Here is a 24,958-nt window from a genome sequence, read left to right as displayed (position 1 = left end):
TTTACAGCTTTTTGGATACCTCAACACCCAAGAAATACTTTTCAAAAGACATTTCAGAACAAGTCCCTTTCTTAATGTCCCTTCCAAACCGATTTTACAAGTTGAAGTACCCATCCAATCACCCACAAATTTACTTTACAGCATTTTGGATACCTCAACACCAAGAAATACTTTTCAAAAGGCATTTCAGAGCAAGTTCCTTTCTTAATGTCACTCCTAAACCCATTTTACAAGTTGAAGTTCCCTTCCTTTTTACCCACAACTTTACTTTGCAGCTTTTTGGATATCTCAACACCAAGAAAGACTTTTATAAGGCATTTCAGAGCAAGTTCCTTTCTTAATTTCCCTCCTAAACCCATTTTACAACTTGAAGCAACCATCCTTTTCAACCACACCAATACTTTTCAGCTTTTTGGATACCACAACCCCAAGAAATACCATTTAAAAGATATTTCAGAGAAAGTTCCTTTCTAAATGTACCTCCTAAACCCATTTTACAAGTTGAAGCATCCTTCCTTTTCACCAAAACTTTACTTTACAGCTTTTTGGATATCTCAACACCAAGAAATACTTTTCAAAAGACATTTCAGAGCAAGTTCCTTTCTTAATGTCCCTTCTAAACCCATTTTACAAGTTGAAGCATCCTTCCTTTTCATCCCACAACTTTACAGCTTTTTGGATACCTCAACACCAAGAAATACTTTTCAAAAGACATTTCAGAGCAAGTTCCTTTCTTAATGTCCCTCCTAAACCCATTTTACAAGTTGAAGCGTCCTTCCTTTTCCCCAACAATATTTCTTTACAGCTTTTTGTATACCTCAACACCAAGAAATTACTTTTCAAAATACATTTCAGAGCAAGATCCCTTCTTAATATTCCTTCTAAGCACATTTTACAAGTTGAAAAATCATTCCTTTTCCACAACAAATTTCCACTACGGATTTTTGGATATATCAACACTAAGAAATACTTTTCAAAGACATTTCAGAGCAAGTTCCTTTCTTAATGTCCCTCCTAAACACATTTTACAAGTTGAAGCATCCTTCCTTTTCACCACAATTTTACTTTACAGCTTTTTGGATACCTCAACACCAAGAAATACTTTTCAAAAGACATTTCACAGCAAGTTCCTTTCTTAATGTCCCTCCTAAACCCATTTTACAAGTTGAAGCATCCTTCCTTTTCACCCACAACTTTACAGCTTTTTGGATACCTCAACACCAAGACATACTTTTCAAAAGACATTTCAGAGCAAGTTCCTTTCTTAATGTCCCTCCTAAACCCATTTTCCAACATAAAGCATCCTTCCTTTTCACCCACAACTTTACTTTACAGCTTTTTGGATACCTCAACACCAAGAAATACTTTTCAAAAGACATTCCAGAGCAAGCTCCTTTCTTAATGTCCCTCCTAAACCCATTTTACAAGTTGAAGCATCCTTCCTTTTAGCTCACAACTTTACTTTACAGCTTTTTGGATACCTCAACACCCAAGAAATACTTTTCAAAAGACATTTCAGAACAAGTTCCTTTCTTAATGTCCCTCCTAAACCCATTTTCCATTTTATAAATTGAAGTACCCATCCTTTACACCCACAACTTTACTTTAAAGCTTTTTGGATACTTCAACACCTAAATATAATTCTAAAATGACATATAAGATCAAGTTCCGTTCTTTTCATTCCTCCTACACTAATATGTTAAGTTGAACAATCAATACATTTCACAAACAACCTAATATCTTTTTGGTTACCTCAACGTTAAGAAATACCTTAAAAAAGACATATCAGAGTAAGCTCATTTCTTAATGTCCATCCTAAACCCATTTTACAAATTGATGCATCCTTCCTTTTCGCCCAAAACTTTACTTTACAGTTTTTTGGATACCTCAACACCAAGAAATACTTTTCAAAAGACATTTCAGAGCAAGTTCCTTTCTTAGTGTCCCTTCTAAACCTATTTTCCAAGTTGAAGCATCCTTCCTTTTCACCCACAACTTTACAGCTTGTAGGATACCTCAACACCAAGAAATACTTTTCAAAAGACATTTCAGAGCAAATTCCTTTCTTTATGTCAACTTTACTTTACAGCTTTTTGGATACCTCAACACCCAAGAAATACTTTTCAAAGGGCATTTCAGAACCAGTTCCTTTCTTAATGTCCATCCTAAACCCATTTTACAAATTGAAGTACCCATCCTTTAAACCCACAACTTTACTTTACAGCTTTTTGGATATCTCAACACCTGGAAATACTTTTCAAAAGACATTTCAGACCAAGTTCCTTTCTTAATGTCCCTCCTAAAAGCATTTTACAAGTTGAAGCATCCTTCCTTCTCACCCACAACTTTACTTTACAGCTTTTTGGATACCTCAACACCCAAGAAATACTTTTCAAAAGACATTTCAGAACAAGTCCCTTTCTTAATGTCCCTTCAAAACCGATTTTACAAGTTGAAGTACCCATCCAATCACCCACAACTTTACTTTACAGCTTTTTGGATACCTCAACACCAAGAAATACTTTTCAAAAGGCATTTCAGAGCAAGTTCCTTTCTTAATCTCCCTCCTAAACCCATTTTACAAGTTGAAGTTACCTTCCTTTTCACCCACAACTTTACTTTACAGCTTTTTGGATACCTCAACACCAAGAAATACTTTTCAAAAGACATTTCAGAGCAAGTTCCTTTCTTAATGTCCCTCCTAAACCCATTTTACAAGTTGAAGCATCCTTCCTTTTAACCCACAACTTTACTTTACAGCTTTTTGGATACCTCAACACAAAGAAATACTTTTCAAAAGACATTTCAGAGCAAGTTCCTTTCTTAATGTCCCTCCTAAACCCATTTTTACAAGTTGAAGCATCCTTCCTTTTCACCAACAACTTTACTTTACAGCTTTTTGGATACCTCAACACCAAGAAATACTTTTCAAAAGACATTTCAGAGCAAGTTCCTTTCTTAATGTCCCTCCCAAACCAATTTTACAAGTTGAAGCATCCTTCCTTTTCACCCACAACTTTACAGCTTTTTGGATACCTCAACGCCAAGAAATACTTTTCAAGACATTTCAGAGCAATTTCCTTTCTTTAGGTCCTGCCCAAATCCATTTTTACAAGTTGAAGCATCCGTCGCTTTAACCACAACTTTACTTTGCATGTTTTAGTAATCCTCAGACACAAAAAATGCGTTTCAAAGAAATATCGGAAAGAGCTGCTTTCTAAATGTCCTATCTCAACCTATTTTCCAAGTTGAAAAATCATTCCATTTCACACCCTACTATAAACAGAGGCTTTTAATATACCTCAACACAAAGAAATAACTTTCAAAAGACATTTCAGAGCAAGTTCCTTTCTTAATGTCCCTCCTAAACCCATTTTACAAGTTGAAGCATCCTTCCTTTTCACCAACTACTTTACTTTACAGCTTTTTGGATACCTCAACACCAAAAAATACTTTTCAAAAGACATTTCAGAGCAAGTTCCTTTCTTATTGTTCTTCCTAAACCCAAATTAAGTTAAAGCATCCTTCCATTTCACCCAAAACTTTACAGCTGTTTGGATACCTCAATACCAAGAAATACTTTTCAAAAGACATTTCAGAGCAAGTTCATTTCTTAATGTCCCTTCTAAACCCATTTTCCAACATAAAGCATCCTTCCTTTTCACCCACAACTTTACTTTACAGCTTTTTGGATACCTCAACACCAAGAAATACTTTTAAAAAGACATTACAGAGCAAGTTCCTTTCTTAATGTCCCTCCTAAACCCATTTTACAAGTTGAAGCATCCTTCCTTTTCACTCACAACTTTACTTTACAGCTTTTTGGATACCTCAACACCCAAGAAATACTTTTCAAAAGACATTTCAGAGCAAGTTCCTTTCTTAATGTCCCTCCTAAGCCCATTTTACAAGTTGAAGCATCCTTCCTTTTCACTCACAACTTTACTTTACAGCTTTTTGGATACCTCAACACTCAAGAAATACTTTTCAAAGGGCATTTCAGAACCAGTTCCTTTCTTAATGTCCATCCTAAACCCATTTTACAAATTGAAGTACCCATCCTTTACACCCACAACTTTACTTTACAGCTTTTTGGATACCTCAACACCTGGAAATGCTTTTCAAAAGACATTTCAGACCAAGTTCCTTTCTTAATGTCCCTCCTAAACCCATTTTACAAGTTGAAGCATCCTTCCTTCTCACCCACAACTTTACTTTACAGCTTTTTGGATACCTCAACACCCAAGAAATACTTTTCAAAAGACATTTCAGAACAAGTTCCTTTCTTAATGTCCCTTCCAAACCGATTTTACAAGTTGAATTACCCATCCAATCACCCACAAATTTACTTTACAGCTTTTTGGATACCTCAACACCAATAAATACCTTTCAAAATGCATTTCAGAGCACGTTCCTTTCTTAATCTCCCTCCTAAACCCATTTTACAAGTTGAAGGTCCCTTCCTTTTCACCCACAACTTTACTTTACAGCTTTTTGGATACCACAACACCCAAGAAATACTTTTCAAAAGACATTTCAGAGAAAGTTCCTTTCTTAATGTTCCTCCTAAACCCATTTTACAAGTTGAATCATCCTTCCTTTTCACACACAACTTTACTTTACAGCATTTAGGAGACCTCAACACCAAAAAATACTTTTCAATAGACATTTCTGATCAAGTTCCTTTCTTAATGTCCCTTCTAAACCCATTTTACAAGTTGAAGCATCATTCCTTTTCAACCACAACTTTACTTTACAGCTTTTTGAATACCTCAACACAAAGAAAAACCTTTCAAAAGACATTTCAGAGCAAGTTCCTTTCTTAATGTCCCTCCTAAACCCATTTTACAAGTTGAAGCATCCTTCCTTTTCACCACAAGTTTACTTTACAGCTTTTTGGATACCTCAACACAAAGAAATACTTTTCAAAAGACATTTCAGATCTAGTTTCTTTTTTAATCTCCTTCCTAAACCCATTTTTACAAGTTCAAGCATCCTTCGTTTTCACCATAAATTTACTTTACAGGTCTTTGGATAACTCAACACCAAGAAATACTATTCAAAAGAAATTTCAGAGCAAGTTCCTTTCTTAATGTCCCTCCCAAACCAATTTTAAAACATGAAGTATCCATCGTTTTCACCCAGATCTTTACTTTATAGCTTTTTGGATACCTCAACGCCAAGAAATACCTTTCAAAAGACATTTCAGAGCAAGTTCATTTCTTAATGTCCCTCCTAAACCCATTTTACAACATGAAGCATCCTTCCTTTTCACCCACAACTTTATTTTACAGCTTCTTGGATACCTCAACACCAAGAAATACTTTTCAAAAGACATTTCAGAGCAAGTTCCTATCTTAATGTCCCTTCTAAACCTATTTTCCAAGTTGAAGCAACCTTCCTTTTCACCCACAACTTTACAGCTTCTAGGATACCTCAAGACCAAGAAATACTTTTCAAAAGACATTTCAGAGCAAATTCCATTCTTTATGTCCCTCCTAAACCCATTTTACAAGTTGAAGCATCCTTCCTTTTCACCCACAACTTTACAGCTTTTTGGATACCTCAACACCAAGAAATACTTTTCAAAAGACATTTCAGAGCAAGTTCCTTTCTTAATGTCCCTCCTAAACCCATTTTCCAACATGAAGCATCCTTCCTTTTCACCCATAACTTTACTTTACAGCTTTTTGGATACCTCAACACCATGAAATACTTTTCAAAAGACATTTCAGAGCAAGCTCCTTTCTAAATGTCCCTCCTAAACCCATTTTACAAGTTGAAGCATCCTTCCTTTTCACTCACAACTTTACTTTACAGCTTTTTGGATACCTCAACACCCAAGAAATACTTTTCAAAAGACATTTCAGAACAAGTTCCTTTCTTAATGTCCCTCCTAAACCCATTTTACAAGTTGAAGTTCCCTTCCTTTTCACCCACAGCTTTACTTTACAGCTTTTTGGATACCACAACACCCAAGAAATTCTTTTCAAAAGGCACTTCAGAGAAAGTTCCTTTCATAAGGTCCCTCCTAAACCCATTTTACAAGTTGAAGCATCCTTCCTTTTTCACCTAAAGCTTTACTTTACAGCTTTTTGGATAGCTCAACACAATGAAATACTTGTCAAAAGAGATGTTAAATCTAGTTACTGTCTTAAAATTCTTTTTAAAAACTATTTAAGCTACAGCATCCTTCCATTATATTCTACATTATACATAAAATACCTGTGAATAGACCAACACCAATCAAAAATTTTCAAAAGGAATTCATGAGAACTTTTCTATCATTATTTTCCATACAAACCCATTTTACAACTTGAATCATCCTTCCTTTTCACCAACAAAATTACTTTACAGCTTTTTGGATACCTCAACACCAAGAAATACTTTTCAAAAGACATTTCAGAGCAAGTTCCTTTCTTAATGTCCCTCCTAAACCCATTTTACAATTTGAAGCATCCTTCCTTTTCACCACAACTTTACTTTACAGCTTTTTGGATACCTCAACACCAAGAAATACTTTTCAAAAGACATTTCAGATCAAGTTCCTTTCTTAATGTCCCTCCTAAACCAATTTTACAAGTTCAAGCATCCTTCCTTTTCACCCAAAACTTTACAGCTTTTTGGATACCTCAACACCAAGAAATACTTTTCAAAAGACATTTCAGAGCAAGTTCCTTTCTTAATGTCCCTCCTAAACCCATTTTCCAACATGAAGCATCCTTCCTTTTCACCCACAACTTTACTTTACAGCTTCTTGGATACCTCAACACCAAGAAATACTTTTCAAAAGACATTTCAGAGCAAGTTCCTATCTTAATGTCCCTTCTAAACCTATTTTCCAAGTTGAAGCAACCTTCCTTTTCACCCACAACTTTACTTTACAGCTTCTAGGATACCTCAAGACCAAGAAATACTTTTCAAAAGACATTTCAGAGCAAATTCCTTTCTTTATGTCCCTCCTAAACCCATTTTACAAGTTGAAGCATCCTTCCTTTTCACCCAAAACTTTACAGCTTTTTGGATACCTCAACACCAAGAAATACTTTTCAAAAGACATTTCAGCGCAAGTTCCTTTCTTAATGTCCCTCCTAAACCCATTTTCCAACTTGAAGCATCCTTCCTTTTCACCCATAACTTTACTTTACAGCTTTTTGGATACCTCAACACCAAGAAATACCTTTCAAAAGACATTTCAGAGCAAGTTCCTTTCTTAATGTCCCTCCTAAACCCATTTTACAAGTTGAAGCATCCTTCCTTTTCACTCACAACTTTACTTTACAGCTTTTTGGATACCTCAACACCCAAGAAATACTTTTCAAAAGACATTTCAGAGCAAGTTCCTTTCTTAATATCCCTCCTAAACCCATTTTACAAGTTGAAGCATCCTTCCTTTTCACTCACAACTTTACTTTACAGCTTTTTGGATACCTCAACACCCAATAAATACTTTTCAAAGGGCATTTCAGAACCAGTTCCTTTCTTAATGTCCATCCTAAACCCATTTTACAAATTGAAGTACCCATCCTTTACACCCACAACTTTACTTTACAGCTTTTTGGATACCTCAACACCAAGAAATACTTTTCAAAAGACATTTCAGAGCAAGTACCTTTCTTAATGTCCCTCCTAAACCCATTTTTCAAGTTGAAGCATCCTTCCTTTTCACCCACAACTTTACAGCTTTTTGGATACCTCAAAACCAAGAAATACTTTTCAAAAGACATTTCAGAGCAAGTTCCTTTCTTAATGTCCCTCCTAAACCCATTTTCCAACATGAAGCATCCTTCCTTTTCACCCAAAACTTTACTTTACAGCTTCTTGGATACCTCAACACCAAGAAATACTTATCAAAATACATTTCAGAGCAAGTTCCTTTCTTAATGTCCGTTCTAAGTCTATTTTCCAAGTTGAAGCAACCTTCCTTTTCACCCACAACTTTACTTTACAGCTTCTAGGATACCTCAACACCAAGAAATACTTTTCAAAAGACATTTCAGAGCAAATTCCTTTCTTTATGTCCCTCCTAAGCCCATTTTACAAGTTGAAGCATCCTTCCTTTTCACACACAACTTTACTTTACAGCTATTTGGATACCTCAAGATCAAGCAATACTTTTCAAAAGACATTTCAGAGCAAGTTCCTTTCTTAATGTCCCTCCTAAACCCATTTTACAAGTTGAAGCATCCTTCCTTTTCACTCACAACTTTACTTTACAGCTTTTTGGATACCACAACACCCAAGAAATACTTTTCGAAAGACATTTCAGATCAAGTTCCTTTCTTAATGTCCCTTCTAAACCCATTTTCCAACTTGAAGTACCCATCCTTTTCACTCACAACTTTACTTTACAGCTTTTTGGATACCTCAACACCCAAGAAATACTTTTCAAAAGACATTTCAGAGCAAGTTCCTTTCTTAAGATCCCTTCTAAACCAATTTTACAAGTTGAAGCATCCTCCCATATCACCCAAAACTTTACTTTACAGCTTTTTGGATACCTCAACACCAGGAAATACTTTTCAAAAGGCATTTCAGAGCAAGTTCCTTTCTTAATGTCCATCCCAAACCCATTTTCCAACTTGAAGCATCCTTCCTTTTCATCCACAACTTTACTTTACAGCTTTTTGGATACCTCAACACCAAGAAATACTTTTCAAAAGACATTTCAGAGCAAGTTCCTTACGTAATGTCCCTTTTAAACCTATTTTCCAAGTTGAAGCAACCTTCCTTTTCACCCAGAACTTTACTTTACAGCTTCTAGGATACCTCAACACCAAGAAATACTTTTCAAAAGACATTTCAGAGTAAGTTCCTTTCTTTATGTCCCTCCTAAACCCATTTTACAAGATGAAGCATCCTTCCTTTTCACACACAACTTTACTTTACAGCTTTTTGGATACCTCAAGATCAAGCAATACTTTTCAAAAGACATTTCAGAGCAAGTTACTTTCTTAATGTCCCTCCTAAACCCATTTTACAAGTTGAAGCATCCTTCCTTTTCACTCACAACTTTACAGCTTTTTGGATACCTAAACACCCAAGAAATACTTTTCAAAAGACATTTCAGAACAAGTTCCTTTCTTAATGTCCCTTCTAAACCCATTTTCCAACTTGAAGTACCCATCCTTTTCACTCACAACTTTACTTTACAGCTTTTTGGATACCTCAACACCCAAGAAATACTTTTCAAAGGGCATTTCAGAACAAGTTCCTTTCTAAATGTCCCTCCTAAACCCATTTTACAAGTTGAAGCATCCTTCCTTTTCACCCAAAATTTTACTTTACAGCTTTTTGGATACCTCAACACCAAGAAATACTTTTCAAAAGGCATTTCAGAGCAAGTTCTTTTCATAATGTTCCTCCTAAACCCATTTTACAAGTTGAAGCATCCTTCCTTTTCACCCACAACTTTACTTTAAAGCCTTTTGGATGCCTCAACACCAAGAAATACTTTTCAAAAGTCATTTAAGAGCAAGTTGCTTTCAAAATGTCCCTCCTAAATCCCAATTTTAAAGTGTAAGCGACATTCAATTTCACCCAATCTTTTACATTAAAGCCATTAGGATGCCTCGAAACCGTGAAATACTTTTCAAAATGCATATCTAAGCTCGATCCTTTATTTATGTCCATCCTCAACCTATTTTCAAGCTGAATCATTCATCCTTTTCATTCAAAACTTTACTTTACAGCTTTTTGGATACCTCAACACCAAGAAATACTTTTCAAAAGACATTTCAGAGCAAGTTCCTTTCTTAATGTCCCTCCAAAACCCATTTTATAAAATGAAGCATCCTTCCTTTTCACCCAAAATTTTACTTCACAGCTTTTTGGATACCTCAACACAAAGAAATACTTTTCAAAAGGCATTTCAGAGCAACTTCTTTATGTCCCTCCTAAACCTATTTTACAAGTTGAAGCATCCTTCCTTTTCACCCACAACTTTACATTACAGCTTTTTGGATACCTCAAAACCAAGAAATACTTTTCAAAAGACATTTCAGAGCAAGTTCCTTTCTTAATGTCCCTCCTAAACCCATTTTACAACTTGAAGCATCCTTTCTCTTCACCCACAACTTTACTTTACAGCTTTTTGGATACCTCAACACCAAGAAATACTTTTCAAAAGACATTTCAGAGCAACTACTTTTCTTAATGTCCCTTCTAAACCCATTTTCCGACTTTAAGTACCCATCTTTTTCACCCACAACTTTAGGTATGGTTAGGTTAGGTTAGGCTAGATTAAGTTAGGTTAGAATAGGTTAGGTTAAGTTAGCTTAGGTTAACCTACGTACGCATCACTTAAGTTAGATTAGATTAGGTGAGAGACAGGCAAAAAGTTAGGTGTATGGTTAGGTTAGATTATGTTAGGTTAGGTTAGTTTAGGTTAGGCTAGGTTAGCCTACGTACGCGTGGTTAGGTTCGACTAGATTAGGTTAGGTTAAGTCAGTTTAGTTAAGTTAGGTTAGCTAAGTTAGGTTAGCTAGTAAACATCTCTCCATGTTTAAGTTAGGTTCGGCTAGATTAAGTTATGTTAGGTTAAGTTAGGTTAAGTTAGGTTAGCCTACGTGCGCGCGCGTACGTAGGGTAACCTAACTTAACCTAACATAACTTAATCTAGCCTAACCTAACCTAACCTAACTTAAACATGGAGAGATGTTTACTAGCTAACCTAGCCTAACTTAGCTAACCTAACATAACTTACCTAGACTGAATTTAAGAAAGGAACTAAATTTAATTAAGAAAGGAACTTTCTCTGAAATGTCTTTTGAAAAGTATTTCTTGGTGTTGAGGTATCCAAAAAGCTGTAAAGTAAAGTTTCGGATGAAAAGAATGGGTACTTCAAGTTGGAAAATGGGTTTAGGAGGGACATTAAGAAAGGAACTTGCTCTGAAATGTCTTTTGAAAAGTATTTCTTGGTGTTGAGGTATCCAAAAAGCTGTAAAGTAAAGTTGTGGGTGAAAAGGAAGGATGCTTCAACTTGGAAAATGGGTTTAGGAGGGACATTATGAAAGGAACTAGATCTGAACTGAAATATTAAAAGTATTTCTTGGTGTTGAGGTATCCAAAAAGCTTTAAAGTAAAGTTGTGGGTGTAAAGGAAGGATGCTTCAACTTGTAAAATGAGTTTAGGAGGAACATTAAGAAAGGAACTTGCTCTGAAATGTCTTTTGAAAAGTAGTTTCTTGGTGTTAAGGTATCCAAAAAGCTGTAAAGTAAAGTTGTGGGTGAAAAGGATGGATGGTTCAAGTTGGAAAATGGGTTTAGGAGGGACATTACGAAAGTAACTTGCTCTGAAATGTCTTTTGAAAAGTATTTCTTGGTGTTGAGGTATCCAAAAAGCTGTAAAGTTGTGGGTGTAAAGGATGGGTACTTCAATTTATAAAATGGAAAATGGGTTTAGGAGGGACATTAAGAAAGGAACTGGTTCTGAAATGCCCTTTGAAAAGTATTTCTTGGGTGTTGAGGTATCCAAAAAGCTGTAAAGTAAAGTTGTGAGTGAAAAGGATGGGTACTTCAAGTTGAAAAATGGGTTTAGAAGGGACATTAAGAAAGAAACTTGTTCTGAAATGTCTTTTGACAAGTATTTCTTGGGTGTTGAGGTATCCAAAAAGCTGTAAAGTAAAGTTGTGAGTGAAAAGGAAGGATGCTTCAACTTGTAAAATGGGTTTAGAAGGGACTTTAAGAAAGGAACTTGCTCTGAAATGTCTTTTGAAAAGTATTGCTTGATCTTGAGGTGTGCAAATAGCTGTAGAGTAAAGTTGTGGGTGAAAAGGATGGATGCTTCAACTTGTAAAATGGGTTTAGGAGAGACATAAAGAAAGGAACTTGCTCTGAAATGTCTTTTGAAAAGTATTTCTTGGTGTTGAAGTATCCTAGAAGCTGTAAAGTAAAGTTGTGGGTGAGAAGGAAGGTTGCTTCAACTTGGAAAATAGGTTTAGAGGGGACATTAAGAAAGGAACTTGCTCTGAAATGTCTTTTGAAAAGTATTTCTTGGTGTTGAGGTATCCAAAAAGCTGTAAAGTTGTGGGTGAAAAGTAAGGATGCATGAAGTTGGAAAATGGGTTTAGGAGGAACATTAAGAAAGGAACTTGCTCTGAAATGTCTTTTGAAAAGTATTTCTTGGTGTTGAGGCATCCAAAAAGCTGTAAAGTAAAGTTGTGGGTGAAAAGGATGGATGCTTCAACTTGTAAAATGGGTTTAGGAGGGACATAAAGAAAGCAACCGGCTCGGAAATGCCTTTTCAAAGTTATTTCTTGGTGTTGAGGTATCCAAAAAGCTGTAAAGTAAAGTTGCGGTGTAAAGGAAGGATGCTTCAACTTGTAAAATGGGTTTAGGAGGGACATGAAGAAAGGAACTTGCTCTGAAATGTCTTTTGAAAATTATTTCTTGGTGTTGAGGTATCCTAAAAGCTGTAAAGTAAAGTTGTGGGTGAAAAGGAAGGATGCTTCAACTTGTAAAATGGGTTTATGATGGACATTAAGAAATGAACGTGCTCTGAAATGTCTTTTTAAAAGTATTTCTTGATGTTGAGGTATCCAAAAAGCTTTAAAGTAAAGTTGTGGGTGAAAAGGAAGGATGCTTCAACTTGTAAAATGGGTTTAGGAGGGACATTAAGAAAGGAACTTGTTCTGAAATGCCCTTTGAAAAGTTTTTCTTGGGTGTTGAGGTATCCAAAAAGCTGTAAAGTAAAGTTGTGAGTGAAAAGGATGGGTATTTCAAGTTGGAAAATGGGTTTAGAAGGGACATTAAGAAAGGAACTTGTTCTGAAATGTCTTTTGAAAAGTATTTCTTGGGTGTTGAGGTATCCAAAAAGCTGTAAAGTAAAGTTTTGAGTGAAAAGGAAGGATGCTTCAACTTGTAAAATGGGTTTAGGAGGGACATTAAGAAAGGAACTTGCTCTGAAATGTCTTTTGAAAAGTATTGCTTGATCTTGAGGTATCCAAAAAGCTGTAATGTAAAGTTGTGGGTGAAAAGGAAGGATGCTTCAACTTGTAAAATAGGTTTAGAAGGGACATTAAGAAAGGAACTTGCTCTGAAATGTCTTTTGAAAAGTATTTCATGGTGTTGAGGTATTCAAAAAGCTGTAAAATAAAGTTGTGGGTGAAAAGGAAGGATGTTTCAACTTGTAAAATGGGTTTAGGAGGGACATTAAGAAATGAACTTGCTCTGAAATGTCTTTTGAAAAGTATTTCTTGGTGTTGAGGTATCCAAAAAGCTGTAAAGTAATGTTGTTGGTGAAAGGGAAGGACGCTTCAACTCGCAAAATGGGTTTAGGAGGGACATTAAGAAAGGAAATTGCTCTGAAATGTTTTTTGAAAAGTATTTCTTGGTGTTGAGGTATTTAAAAAGCTGTAAAGTTGTGGGTGAAAAGGAAGGATGCTTCAACTTCTAAAATGGGTTTAGGAGGGACATTAAGAAAGGAACTGGTTCCGAAATGCTCTTTGAAAAGTATTTCTTGGGTGTTGAGGTATCCAAAAAGCTGTAAAGTAAAGTTGTGAGTGAAAAGGATGGGTACTTCAAGTTGGAAAATGGGTTTAGAAGAGACATTAAGAAAGGAACTTGTTCTGAAATGTCTTTTGAAAAGTATTTCTTGGGTGTTGAGGTATCCAAAAAGCTGTAAAGTAAAGTTTTGAGTGAAAAGGAAGGATGCTTCAACTTGTAAAATGGGTTTAGGAGGGACATTAAGAAAGGAACTTGCTCTGAAATGTCTTTTGAAAAGTATTGCTTGATCTTGAGGTATCCAAAAAGCTGTAAAGTAAAGTTGTGTGTGAAAAGGAAGGATGTTTCAACTTGTAAAATGGGTTTAGGATGGACATAAAGAAAGGAACTTGCTCTGAAATGTCTTTTGAAAAGTATTTCTTGGTCTTGAGGTATCCTAGAAGCTGTAAAGTAAAGTTGTGGGTGAAAAGGAAGGTTGCTTCAACTTGGAAAATAGGTTTAGAAGGGACATAGTTGACAAACCATAAAACAGACATAAATTACTGTTGACATCCGAGAAAAACATCAAATAAATTGACCAAGACACATAACCGTCCAAGAAACAACCATAAATGTGAGAAAATTCCTGTTTTTTTCAAGTGAGAAAAATTCTGTTTTTTCATTCTCAGTGAGAAAACCATAAACCACGTGGTCATGTCACGAGTAGCGCCCCCCTTTCTACTCATTTGGGGTTAAGGGACATGGTGGTGGGGGGGGGGGGCTAGTTGTCCCCCGATCTCTTTTGATTCTTGCAAAACTGACATAGAACTTTCAATTTCCAATCAAATGAGCCCTCTCTGAAGTTTATCACAGGCATCTCTTCCGTAAGAAACACACATGCCCCCATCACATAGCTTACAACGCCTGTCCCCTGGTCCTGGGGATTTGCGTCGACACAGGAGTTTTCTTATCTGACCTTTGAAATATTTTTAACAAAATAGTTATCTTAGTTTTTTTGGATGGGTTTGGAGAAAAAGGGATGTGGGAGGAGGAGGGGGGTTAGTTGCCCTCGGATCGCTTTTGACTCTTAACAAGTGAACTATAACTTTCAATTGTCAATCAAATGAACCCTCTTTAAAGTTTATACGAGCATCCCTTCCATAAGAACCATATATGCCCCCAAGGTATAGCTTAAAAAGCCTGCCCCGGGGGGGGGGAAGGGGCTGTTGACCCTAGAGTTTTCGTTACACGATATTTGAACTATTTTTAACAAAAATGACTATTTTATCGGATACATTTGTGAAAACAGGGCGTGGGGGGGGGCTAGTTGCCCTCCGATCACTTGACTTAAAAAGAAAACTGGAACTTCCGATTTTCAATCGAATGAGGCCCTTCCGAAGTTTATGCAACGACTCTTTCCATATGAAGTGCCTCTGGAAAAAAAAATGAAACATTGGAGCCATATGACCTATACTATAGGCATTGCTATAGCGTTGCCTCTGATACGACCTAGGCGTGTGAAGCTGTCGACTTGTCCACAATATAACCTTTTCATTTCCACTTATTCCTAGTCTTACTGACTTAGTCTTCTTATAGTTTATTTTCAGACCTAATCATGCAAAGTGAACTTGCAAAACCTCTAAAAGTTCATTTCTTTTTCTGAAAATTTCATATAGGATCATCAGCATACCTAGAGTCTAGGAGAGTTTTACTTCCCAAATTGATTCTGTGTTTTCCCAATGCCTCTACTTAAGAAAAAGTCCATCCAAATGATACCATTCAAGGTATACCATATAAGAATAGGACCTTTGCTAAAACTCTTCTGTCATCTGTAAAGTAAAAGTAAGGATGACAGCACTAGACCAGAGTTTTACCACTGGACTCGTACCATCGGCATTCGGTACTGGGTTGCTTAGGCGTCCCGAAGAAAGCAAAAAATAGTTCGGAATGTGCTTCATTCAGACCAATCAGAGTGGCACCAACGCTTTGCAAAGTCTTCGAACTTTTAGTCATTGATGAAATCCAGGAAAAATACTGGACTCCCCCTTCTCAGTTTGGGTTCAAGAAGGGTCTTGGTGTCGACCACTCAATTTCTGCTTTGGCTTCAATCTTGATTGACGCTGATGAATCAAAAGAGTCCATTGTTATAGGTCTACATAATGTCAGCCGTGCCTACGACTCACTTCTCCATGACCGACTCATTCTGGATATGGGAAAGAGAGGACATCCTACAACCTATTAAAGACATGTACGATCACCTACAGGCGGAAATCCTACTTCCTGGCCATGGTCAAGCCCTAACTGAATATACAACAGACGTGAAGCTGTCCTACCAAGGGAATCCTGTTGTCCCATTAGAAAAGGGTGTTCGACAAGGGTCAGTCAAATCTCCATGTGCCTTTAATAGTTAAATTATTGAACCAGAGTTTTACTATCAAGACAACATGCATAGCTCATGGCATAGATGTTATTCTGGACCCTAGACGCACAGTCGCAGGTACAGAGACATCCTTCTCCACACTACAATCAATTACAGTCACGTTGGCTTTGAATTTAACCCGCAGAGGTCAGATATTCTTCTGTTCAACTGGCACCAAGAAGAGATCTCGTCTATGAGGATGGGAGAACTGTCTCTAGCCCCTGTCCAGAAAAATATTTACTTTGGTTTAACAATTGGAAAGGATCTCAAAACTACCCGCTCCCTTCTTATTGATAATCTCCGTAAACGCCTGGCTTTTACTTACAGTAGAATAGTTTCATCTAAAATACGTTTCAACCGTTAATTCTGGCTCGACTGTATAACGCAGCATCCCTTCCCCATTTCCTGTATCTAAACCCATTTTGGAGAATTATTCCCGAGCCAGAGAAAAGAAGGCTCAGATCCGCGTTTTTTAAGTATGTAAAGTTCTTGTTGTGGCTCCCGCCGTGGACAAGAAATTCGCACCTTGTTAAAAATTTTGAATTTGTGGACCCGACGGCAGCTATAATTGAACAAATTCAACGGTACAGTGAGAAATTTCCTTTCCAACCTTGGTACCATTTGCTAAGACAGTGAATCGCTGTCCATTTAATTTGGTTTCCCCGTCTCTAGACATATTTAGTCTCTTGTCATCTTTAGTCTCTTGTCATATTTAGTCTTTTTACCATCTCTTCTCATATTTAGACTTGTCTGATATGATTATTTACTGTATATATTTTTTTTCAAATTCACTGATGATTATTTGGCATTACCAATTTATTTTTTACAAATTATTTTTTACCAACGATGCTCATATTGCACATGTTTGTTCAGTTACTTGGGAGTTTAAGAAGTAAAATTTCTTACGTACCTGCAGTGCAGTGTATAATTGAGTTTTTGTTTCTCGTCTTTGTAATTTGTTCCAAGTGTTTTTTTGTGTATGTGTTTTTAATGATACTCCGTCTTTTGAAGCTTTTTTTGACGGGTAATAAATAAATAATAATAATAATCATGCATATTTATGGTCATTTTCAATGCATCAGTAACTAGTGGATGTAAAATCAAATCAAAAAATAATTCCAGCTCTGGAGCGCTCTGGTACGTATTTTTGGACCACTCTCTAAAGTCTAAAGGAAAAAGCCGTGGTTTGTCATTTGCCTACATCTACAGAGTTGGGCTATCCTGCTGATTCTTTCGAACTGAATCTCATCGTCATAAGTTGTGTTGAAACATAGCTAGAAAGGATGACAACTCCATCCTAGAACATCATTGAAAGCTTTAACAAAGAGCCACGGCAAACTACCAAAACTAAGCGTTTGTTTCATCTGAAATGTAGTTCTACGATAATTTAACAGTGACTATTCGGGATGTGCTTTTATCTAATAACTATAATAACGATAAGACTGACTTGATAGGTAACCCTAGAAAATATATATGAAGTGTAAAAAGAGGTGACAAATGCCCCACCAGAATAAAGAGCAAGGATTATTATTTTTTTGGATGACAATTTGTTTTCACACTTTTTCGCCAGTGTTGAAAGTCTGCAGAGAAAATAACATTCAATGCCTTCCATCAAACACTAGAAATATACTGCACCTAATTGACGTAGCTTTCTTCCTCCAATAAAAATATCTCCTGGAAAATCTTGAATAAAATAGGAAATTAAGCCTAAAGAATGACTTTGCCAATTGTTTCCCGAGCTAGTCATCCGAGCATCCCACGTACAGTTCAAATAACTCCACAAGAAGTTGTGGACGATATAAGAAAAGTTTCATTGTCTTGCAAGCCCGCAGATTTGGCAAATCCGTCAGGAATTTACCACGCAAACATCTTAGCATCGTACCGGAGAGAAGCTTCAGGGATGCAGAAGATTCGAGGGATGAGTCCAACACGACTGACGCGTTAGGATGCAATAGTGGTTAAGAAACGGAAGTTATTGAGTCGGCTAGCGCCAACTCTTCTATTGTCAAGCGGGGCAATAGCCAAAACGCGTTTATATAACCCATCAGCATGCGTGGATTGACATTGGTCGTAAATTCTTCATGGGTCATACTTCTAAGTGTTGTCTGGCGTTGGAGGTAGATGCTTCTTCTTCTAACGGCTTGCTGAACGTGATATGCCTAAGACTCAGCATCCATCCATTCTGACCAAATTGAGAGAGATCTTCCAGTCCTTCGAATCACTCATATTGATCAAGACTTTCATCGTCTAATGCTTCACTAATTTGTCTTTTCTTAACCTTTTCATTTTAGAAGTAATGTTGTATTTCTATAATTGTTTTTTGGTACTGAAGGTTTGATGGCACACGAGTTCAAACTCCTCCAATTAGTGTTCAAAATTAAACACACGCATAGGTAACTTGGAATATCTGTTTAGGATTTGTACAGTTTTTACAACATGAGCATCGGTGGTTTGGGATAGTTATCATTTATTACAAAATAACGCAGTCTCACAACACCTAGAATATTTTTGCGTAAATACACGTTTAAACGAAAATGTCGCAGCATAAGCTAGATTTTCAAGATCAATGGTTCAATGTTACGTTTTTTAAGAACACGTACTATGCATTTTTTAACGTAGCTTTAGTCTCCTGCTTTGACCAAGGACTTACAATAGCCAACAGACTTTTGCGAACTTTAGACCCTTATTTTAATTAGCAGACCCCCCCTCCCAAGTAGAAAGCCCTGTTAAATCATGATTACAAGGATTTCTCCAAATACAGAAATTGAAAGCTGCATCCTGCTTTCAGTGCAATGTAATAAAAAAAAGTTTTTTTAATTGAAAGTAAGGAGCGACGTTGAAACTTAAAACGAACAGAAATTATCCCGTATATGGAAATGGCTATCGCTTACTCAACGCCACACTCTTTCAAGTTTGATTCTGTCTCAGAACTTTATTTTTTGAAACAATAAAAAACTTTAGCATAAAAAGCAAGGCGTTGAGGAGGGAACAGCCCCTTTCATATACGGAAAAATTTCTTCATCCATGAAAACTTCCTCCATGGAAAGATCCTCCCAAATACCAAATAACCCCCTCCCCACTACCAGAAAATAATCCTTCATAAAAACTTCTGTATACTTCCCAATAAACATAGTTATATATTAACCTTAGGTAAAGTTCAAAACTTTCAGCCCTCTCCCCGGGAACTTAGCTGGATTCAGTCATAATAAAAGACAGAGTTATCCTGTGTTCGACCATGTTTAAAAAAATGGCTATTTCAAAATTTTTATCGGGTGACTTTGGGGAAAAAATGAGCAGGAGAGGGGACCTAGTTGCCCTCCATTTTTTTGATCAATTAAAGACGCCTCAATAACTTTTGATTTCCGTTCCAGTGAGCACTCTCACGATATTCTAGGACTCCTGAGACCATACGATCGTCCCTGGGAAAAAACAAAAAAACAAATAAACATGCATCCTTGATCTTTCTTCTTGCCAAGAATACAAAACTCTACATTTTTGACGATAGGAGCTTGAAAACTCTATAATAGAGTTCTCTGATACGCTAAATCTGATGGTGTGATTTTCATTAAGGTTCTATAACTTTTAGGGGGTTTCCCCCTTTTTTTCGAAAATAAGCCAAATTTTCCAAGGCGCGTAACTTTTAATAGATTGGACTAAACTTGATGAAACTTATATATTTTTAAATCACCATTAAAATTTCATTCTTTTGATGTATCTATTGGTATAAAATTCCTTTTTTTAGAGTTTTGTTTACTATTGAGCCGGGTCATTCCTTGCTTTGGTATAAAGATTCATATAGCCTTATTCTGTATTGGAAGTATCTTTTAATGAAACAAAAATACACTATCGGATTCAGAACAATTCGACAATTCAGTTCCCAATCCCAGGCAATAAAGATACTGGTAATTGCGAGAAGTGCTTTTTCCATTCTTCTGCAATAGTCAGGCCACAAAACTGGACTTATTTGAAGCAGCTAGAAGAATCATAATCGATATTCACAATGATCTTTTAGCAAAAAAAAATCATTTTAATAAAGAAAATAATCACAATTTAAATTAATAAGAAAATACTGGAAATTAAACAACTCAGTGCCATATGACTTAAATGAACAGAAAATACAACAAAAGAAACATCGAAGTTTCAATGCCTGGATGTAGCACGATATATTCTAGCAATAAATAATATAAAACCGTTGAATAAACTATCGGATTCAGAAGAATTAAACGGTTCAGTTCCCAACCCCAGGCTCTACAAAGGCAAGAGACTAGCAAGCAATAGGCAATAGATAGTTGTGTAGTGCTCTCGCAATATTTCTGAAAAAAAAACGGTACTTATTTTGAAGGAGCTGTAAGGCTCATGAACTATTTTTAAAATGATCTTTTACCAAAAACTGATTTATCAAAAAATAATAACAATTTAAATAAATAAGAAAACGTATAAAACTACCAAAATCAGTGCCGTATGACATTAATGAACAATAAATACAACAAGAGAAATTTCAATTCGTAGATACATACAGAAATTTTCTAGTAATAAATAATCTAAGATACAGTCTCTTGCAACCGTAAAAAGGGATCTAGTAGATGCAAACTATCCGATTTTATAATGGGAGGATGAGTATATTTCAAACAGATCAGAAGATAGGTCGTTTGGGTGTGAAACAAGGAATTTTTTCAATTTGGTGCCTTAGAGTGAGTACAAATTCTAAACAGTCACAAGTAGATCGGTGACAATTTCGCAACTGGAATTCAGACTAAAAATGGCTTTGATTTGAATGCTTAAATTCATTCATGCTATTTTGCATATTAGGTAATTTCGAAGACCACATTACGACCACTTTCCATGACGATCAGTAAAAGTGCAAATAGGGATATATCCTTCTGCTGATCCGTAGCATTTCTCAAATGACGGTCACTGTGCATGTAACCGAAATATCCAGTAAGCTTTTTGTTTTTTGTTTCTAAAGCTTTTTGTTTCTAAAGACTCACTCTTTTCTTAGAATGAGTTGTCTGATAGAGTTAGCTAAAGCTGTTAGCAGCTTTAAGAGAGTTTCAATTACTAGTCAAATGGTGCCTGTGTTTCTGTGGCTGTTCTTAAAAGATTGGGACAAACAGTCAGACTTTAGCGTAAAGAGCAAGGTATTGAAGAGGGGGCAGCCCTTCATGTAAAGAATAATTTATGTTCGTTTTTAGTTTTAATGTTGCTCCTTACATTCAATAAAAAAAAACCTATTTTTAAAATTTTGATTTCTGTTCGTTTTTCAAATCTCCCGATTTTCTAGGACTGTTAAATCAAAACAATAAGTCTAAAAAAAAACAAAATCACATGCAACCATTATCTATCTTTGGGCCAGAATAACAAAATTCCAGATTTTTTTATATAATAGCTGACACCTTTTATAATAGGGTTCACAGGTACACAAAATCTAATGATGTGTTTTTGTCAAGATTTCTTGACGTTAAGGGTGTGTTTTTCCCCTATTTTAAAAATCAGACAAATTTTTCTTAGGCTCTTAAATATTGATTGGTAAAACGAAACTTATAATTATTCTTATATTTGGAAGTAGCATAATAAGCTGATTCTGTTTGTAAGAGTTATGGTCACTTTTAAACCTAATCGCTCCATACTTACAGTTTGTTATCACGAACTGTTTGATGAAGAATCGCTCTTTTCGTAGTATGAGTTATTTGATGATCTTTCAAATGGAATACTCCAAAATACTTCATTTCTAAACGGTTTTGGAAACGCTATATAGCACAAGTATGAACTCTTTGGTGTCTAATGAAACTGCTCTTTTCAGTAAAACTTCTAAAATTCATCAAATTTATATGGTCTCTCACATGTATGTACTCTTTGGTGCCGATCTAAATTGCGTGATGTATAAAAGCTCTTCTGACATTTATCACATTTATATGGTCTCTCACCTGTATGTATTCTTTGGTGCTTATTAAAAGAGCTTGATTCAGAAAAACTCTTCTGACATATGTCACATTTATATGGTCTCTCACCTGTATGCACCCGTTGGTGCGTTTTCAAAGATCCTGAAGTAGAAAAACTCTTCTGGCATATGTCACATTTATATGGTCTCTCACCTGTATGTACTCTTTGGTGCTTATTCAAATGGCCTGATTGAGAAAAACTCTTGTGACATATATCACACTTATATGGTCTCTCGCCTGTATGTACTCTTTGATGTTCATTCAAATAGCCTGATTGAGAAAAACTCTTTTGACATATGTCACATTTATATGGTCTTTCACCTGTATGTACTCTTCGGTGTGCATTCAAATGGGCTGATTGAGAAAAACTCTTGTGACATATATCACATTTATATGGTCTCTCACCTGTATGCACTCTTTGGTGCGTTTTCAAAGAGCCTGATTCAGAAAAACTCTTCCGACATGTGTCACATTTATATGGTCTTTCACCTGTATGTACTCTTTGGTGTGCATTCAAATAGCCTGATTGAGAAAAACTCTTGTGACATATATCACACTTATATAGTCTTTCATCAGTATGTACTCTTTGGTGCCTATTCAAAGAGCTTGAGCTAAAAAAATTCTTCTGGCAAAACCCAAAATTATTAAGTTCTTTATAAGTCTGTATTACCTAAAGTCTTTTGAACTTTCTCGGCTTTTTAATAAATAAGCCACTATTCAAACATGTCTTCTGATTATTGAAGTCTTTTGCTTCAGTTTTAGAATCAAACAAATTTAAGGAGACACTTGTACAAGGATCCTGTGGAAAAACTACTGATATATTCCCTTGCGTGTTTTGTTCAGAGACATTTTGTGAAAAGTGTCCTTGCAAAAAAAGATGGTGTCTCATATCATCAACAAATTCTCGCAGACATATTGGACAACTTCTTCCTTCCCCCATTCAGTGCTGCAGAACGCGAACAAAAAAATCTCTGTAATCATGAACTACAGCTGGACAGACATCACATTCTATCGGTGAAAGTTCTTCACAGCCGGTGTCTATGTGAAGATCTAGCATCAAAAAGGATTTTTCCGCTTTTCCACAGGAAACACAACGCCAGATGCCTGCTGTTAATTCTTCTATAGCCCTCTTTTTCAGTTTTCTTACCATAACAATCGGTTTTGGGCCTGAGAGTTGCAGTACAGTAATGCGATCAGAACAGCCCGCAGTAGAACGGATTGACCCTATAAAAAAAATCATTAAATTAACTAAGAAATCAAATAAACTGAAATTAAAGCAACACTAAATGAAAAAAAAAACTACACAAATGCTGCCTCTATAAAAAAAGAACAATAACAAAAAAACAGCTAAATTATCCTAGATGGTTAGAAAGGTTTTAACAAATAAATTAATCTATTATTTTCCTACTTCATTTTTTGAAATACTTTTATTGGCAAATGTTTCTGAAAAATCTTGTAAATTCGATATATAGAAACTTTTTGAATCTAACAAGTCAAAATTCTCTTTTATAATGTTTAATCAGAAAATAATATATTCGCGGCAAAATTACCAGTGTCTAAGGGGCATTGAAGCAATAAAATCGTAAGCAGTAGTAATTAAAGTGTAGTTCTCAGGATGGAAATATGTAAGAAAATGCTCAACTGTCCCCTGTTTATATTGATTTTTGAACTAACTTATGTTTGTGCTAAATACAAATTTAAGCTTTTTTTTGATGAACGGAAGATCTTTGCAGGGTATTTTTACTCCATTTTTCTTTTAATCCATGCTAATAATGTTTTCGTTTTTGGGACACTCATTTGACAGACAAAATCAAGGAGGCACACTTGTGCCTCTTTAAAGAGGCGACCCACCACAATGTTAAGCGATTTCCGGTCCTAGAGGTCGCAGAGAGACGGCGGTGATTGCATTTTGTAGCCCAAGCTCAAACTAAGAAACGTGCAAAGTTTCATCCTCCTCCGACTTTATCTTCATGGGGTAAACTGGGCCGGAAGTTTTGACCCTCCCACCACAGCCTCCCTTTAACGTTGTCCGACCGGGCTGAAATTTAGAGGTTAAGCTTTCCTAGGGCCCGGGAGCTTATCCTCGAAATTTCAGCTCAATCCGATCCCTCCTTCCAAAAACCAGATATAGCCACAAAGTTAATTTCTCTTTTTTTTATTAACCACGCCTGCAGGCCACAGTTGGCAACGGATCCGGGTGAATGAGGACTCATTCGAAGCAGAATTCGACCTGTTAGGGCCGTTTGATATTTTCAGACCAAAAAAATTATCCCCCGAATTTACATTTACGAAAAACCTCGTTTTCCTATAAGAGCCCATGTTAATTTTTCCCAGCACAGCCCCCCTTTAACGTTGTCCGATCGGGCTGAAATTTAGAGGATAAGCTTTCCTGGGGCTTGGGAGCTTATCCTCGAAATTTCAGCTCAATCCGATCACTCCTTCCCTGTTTTCCAAAAACCAAATATCAAGTTTTGTGGGGATTTGCTTGCATCAAAAATAGACTGCAGAGACTAAAAATAATATAACTTCTCTGTGGAACAGTGGTCGCTACTCCTGGCTGTCAGGCGGAAGACCCGGGTTCGATTCCCTGTCAGGGGAAATTTTTTATATATTGAATTTAAAGTTTAAAAAAGAAACTCAGTTTCTTTTTTAATTCCAATCTATTAAATCCTTCGGCTCAACAGGCGTCTCCAGAAGAATATCACAGTCGGCCTTCAGGTTACAGGTAAGTCTCAACTGCTTTGATAACATGCCGTATACCCGCATGCTCGAAGACAAGTTGAAAAAAGAAAATCTTACTGTGCATTTGATTTGAGTATTCAGGAATTAAAAGCCTTAACATAAGAATCTTGAAGAGCGGGGAGTTTGGGGGGAGGCAGCCCCCCAACTTTAACTCCTGACACGATCAGCTAATAGTTATTCAAGCAATAATAAGTAATAAACTGTACAAAAATGTGCAGAAATTATTTGAAAAAACTACGTTTTCTAAAGAGTTAACGCGGCTGAGTCACAAGTTCGAACCTTAAAACGTACCGGGATTCGGAGGTACAGTTGGGGGGCTGCCGCCCCCAAAACCCCCCGCTTTCGCAGCCTTTAAATAAAAAAAAAGTTTTTTTTTAAAACTGAAAGTAAGGAGCAACATTAAAACTTAAAATGAACAGCAATTATTCCATAGAAAA

General features: G+C 36.2%; 1 pseudogene across 1 annotated transcript in view; it reads right to left on the bottom strand.

Moving 5' to 3' along the window:
- The window catches only part of LOC148948097 (uncharacterized), a 129,065-nt pseudogene that overhangs the window by 102,934 nt on the left and 1,173 nt on the right, over positions 1–24,958 (bottom strand). The window contains exon 2 of the transcript XR_016142375.1: positions 21,599–23,003. The product of XR_016142375.1 is annotated as an uncharacterized LOC148948097 (transcript). The remainder of the gene's footprint in view (positions 1–21,598; positions 23,004–24,958) is intronic.

Source organism: Artemia sp. Qi Xiang Cuo, chromosome 10 (assembly GCF_049724085.1).
Source record: "Artemia sp. Qi Xiang Cuo chromosome 10, ASM4972408v1, whole genome shotgun sequence".
Classification (NCBI taxonomy): domain Eukaryota; kingdom Metazoa; phylum Arthropoda; class Branchiopoda; order Anostraca; family Artemiidae; genus Artemia; species Artemia sp. Qi Xiang Cuo.
This window is presented reverse-complemented; position numbering and strand designations above follow the sequence as displayed.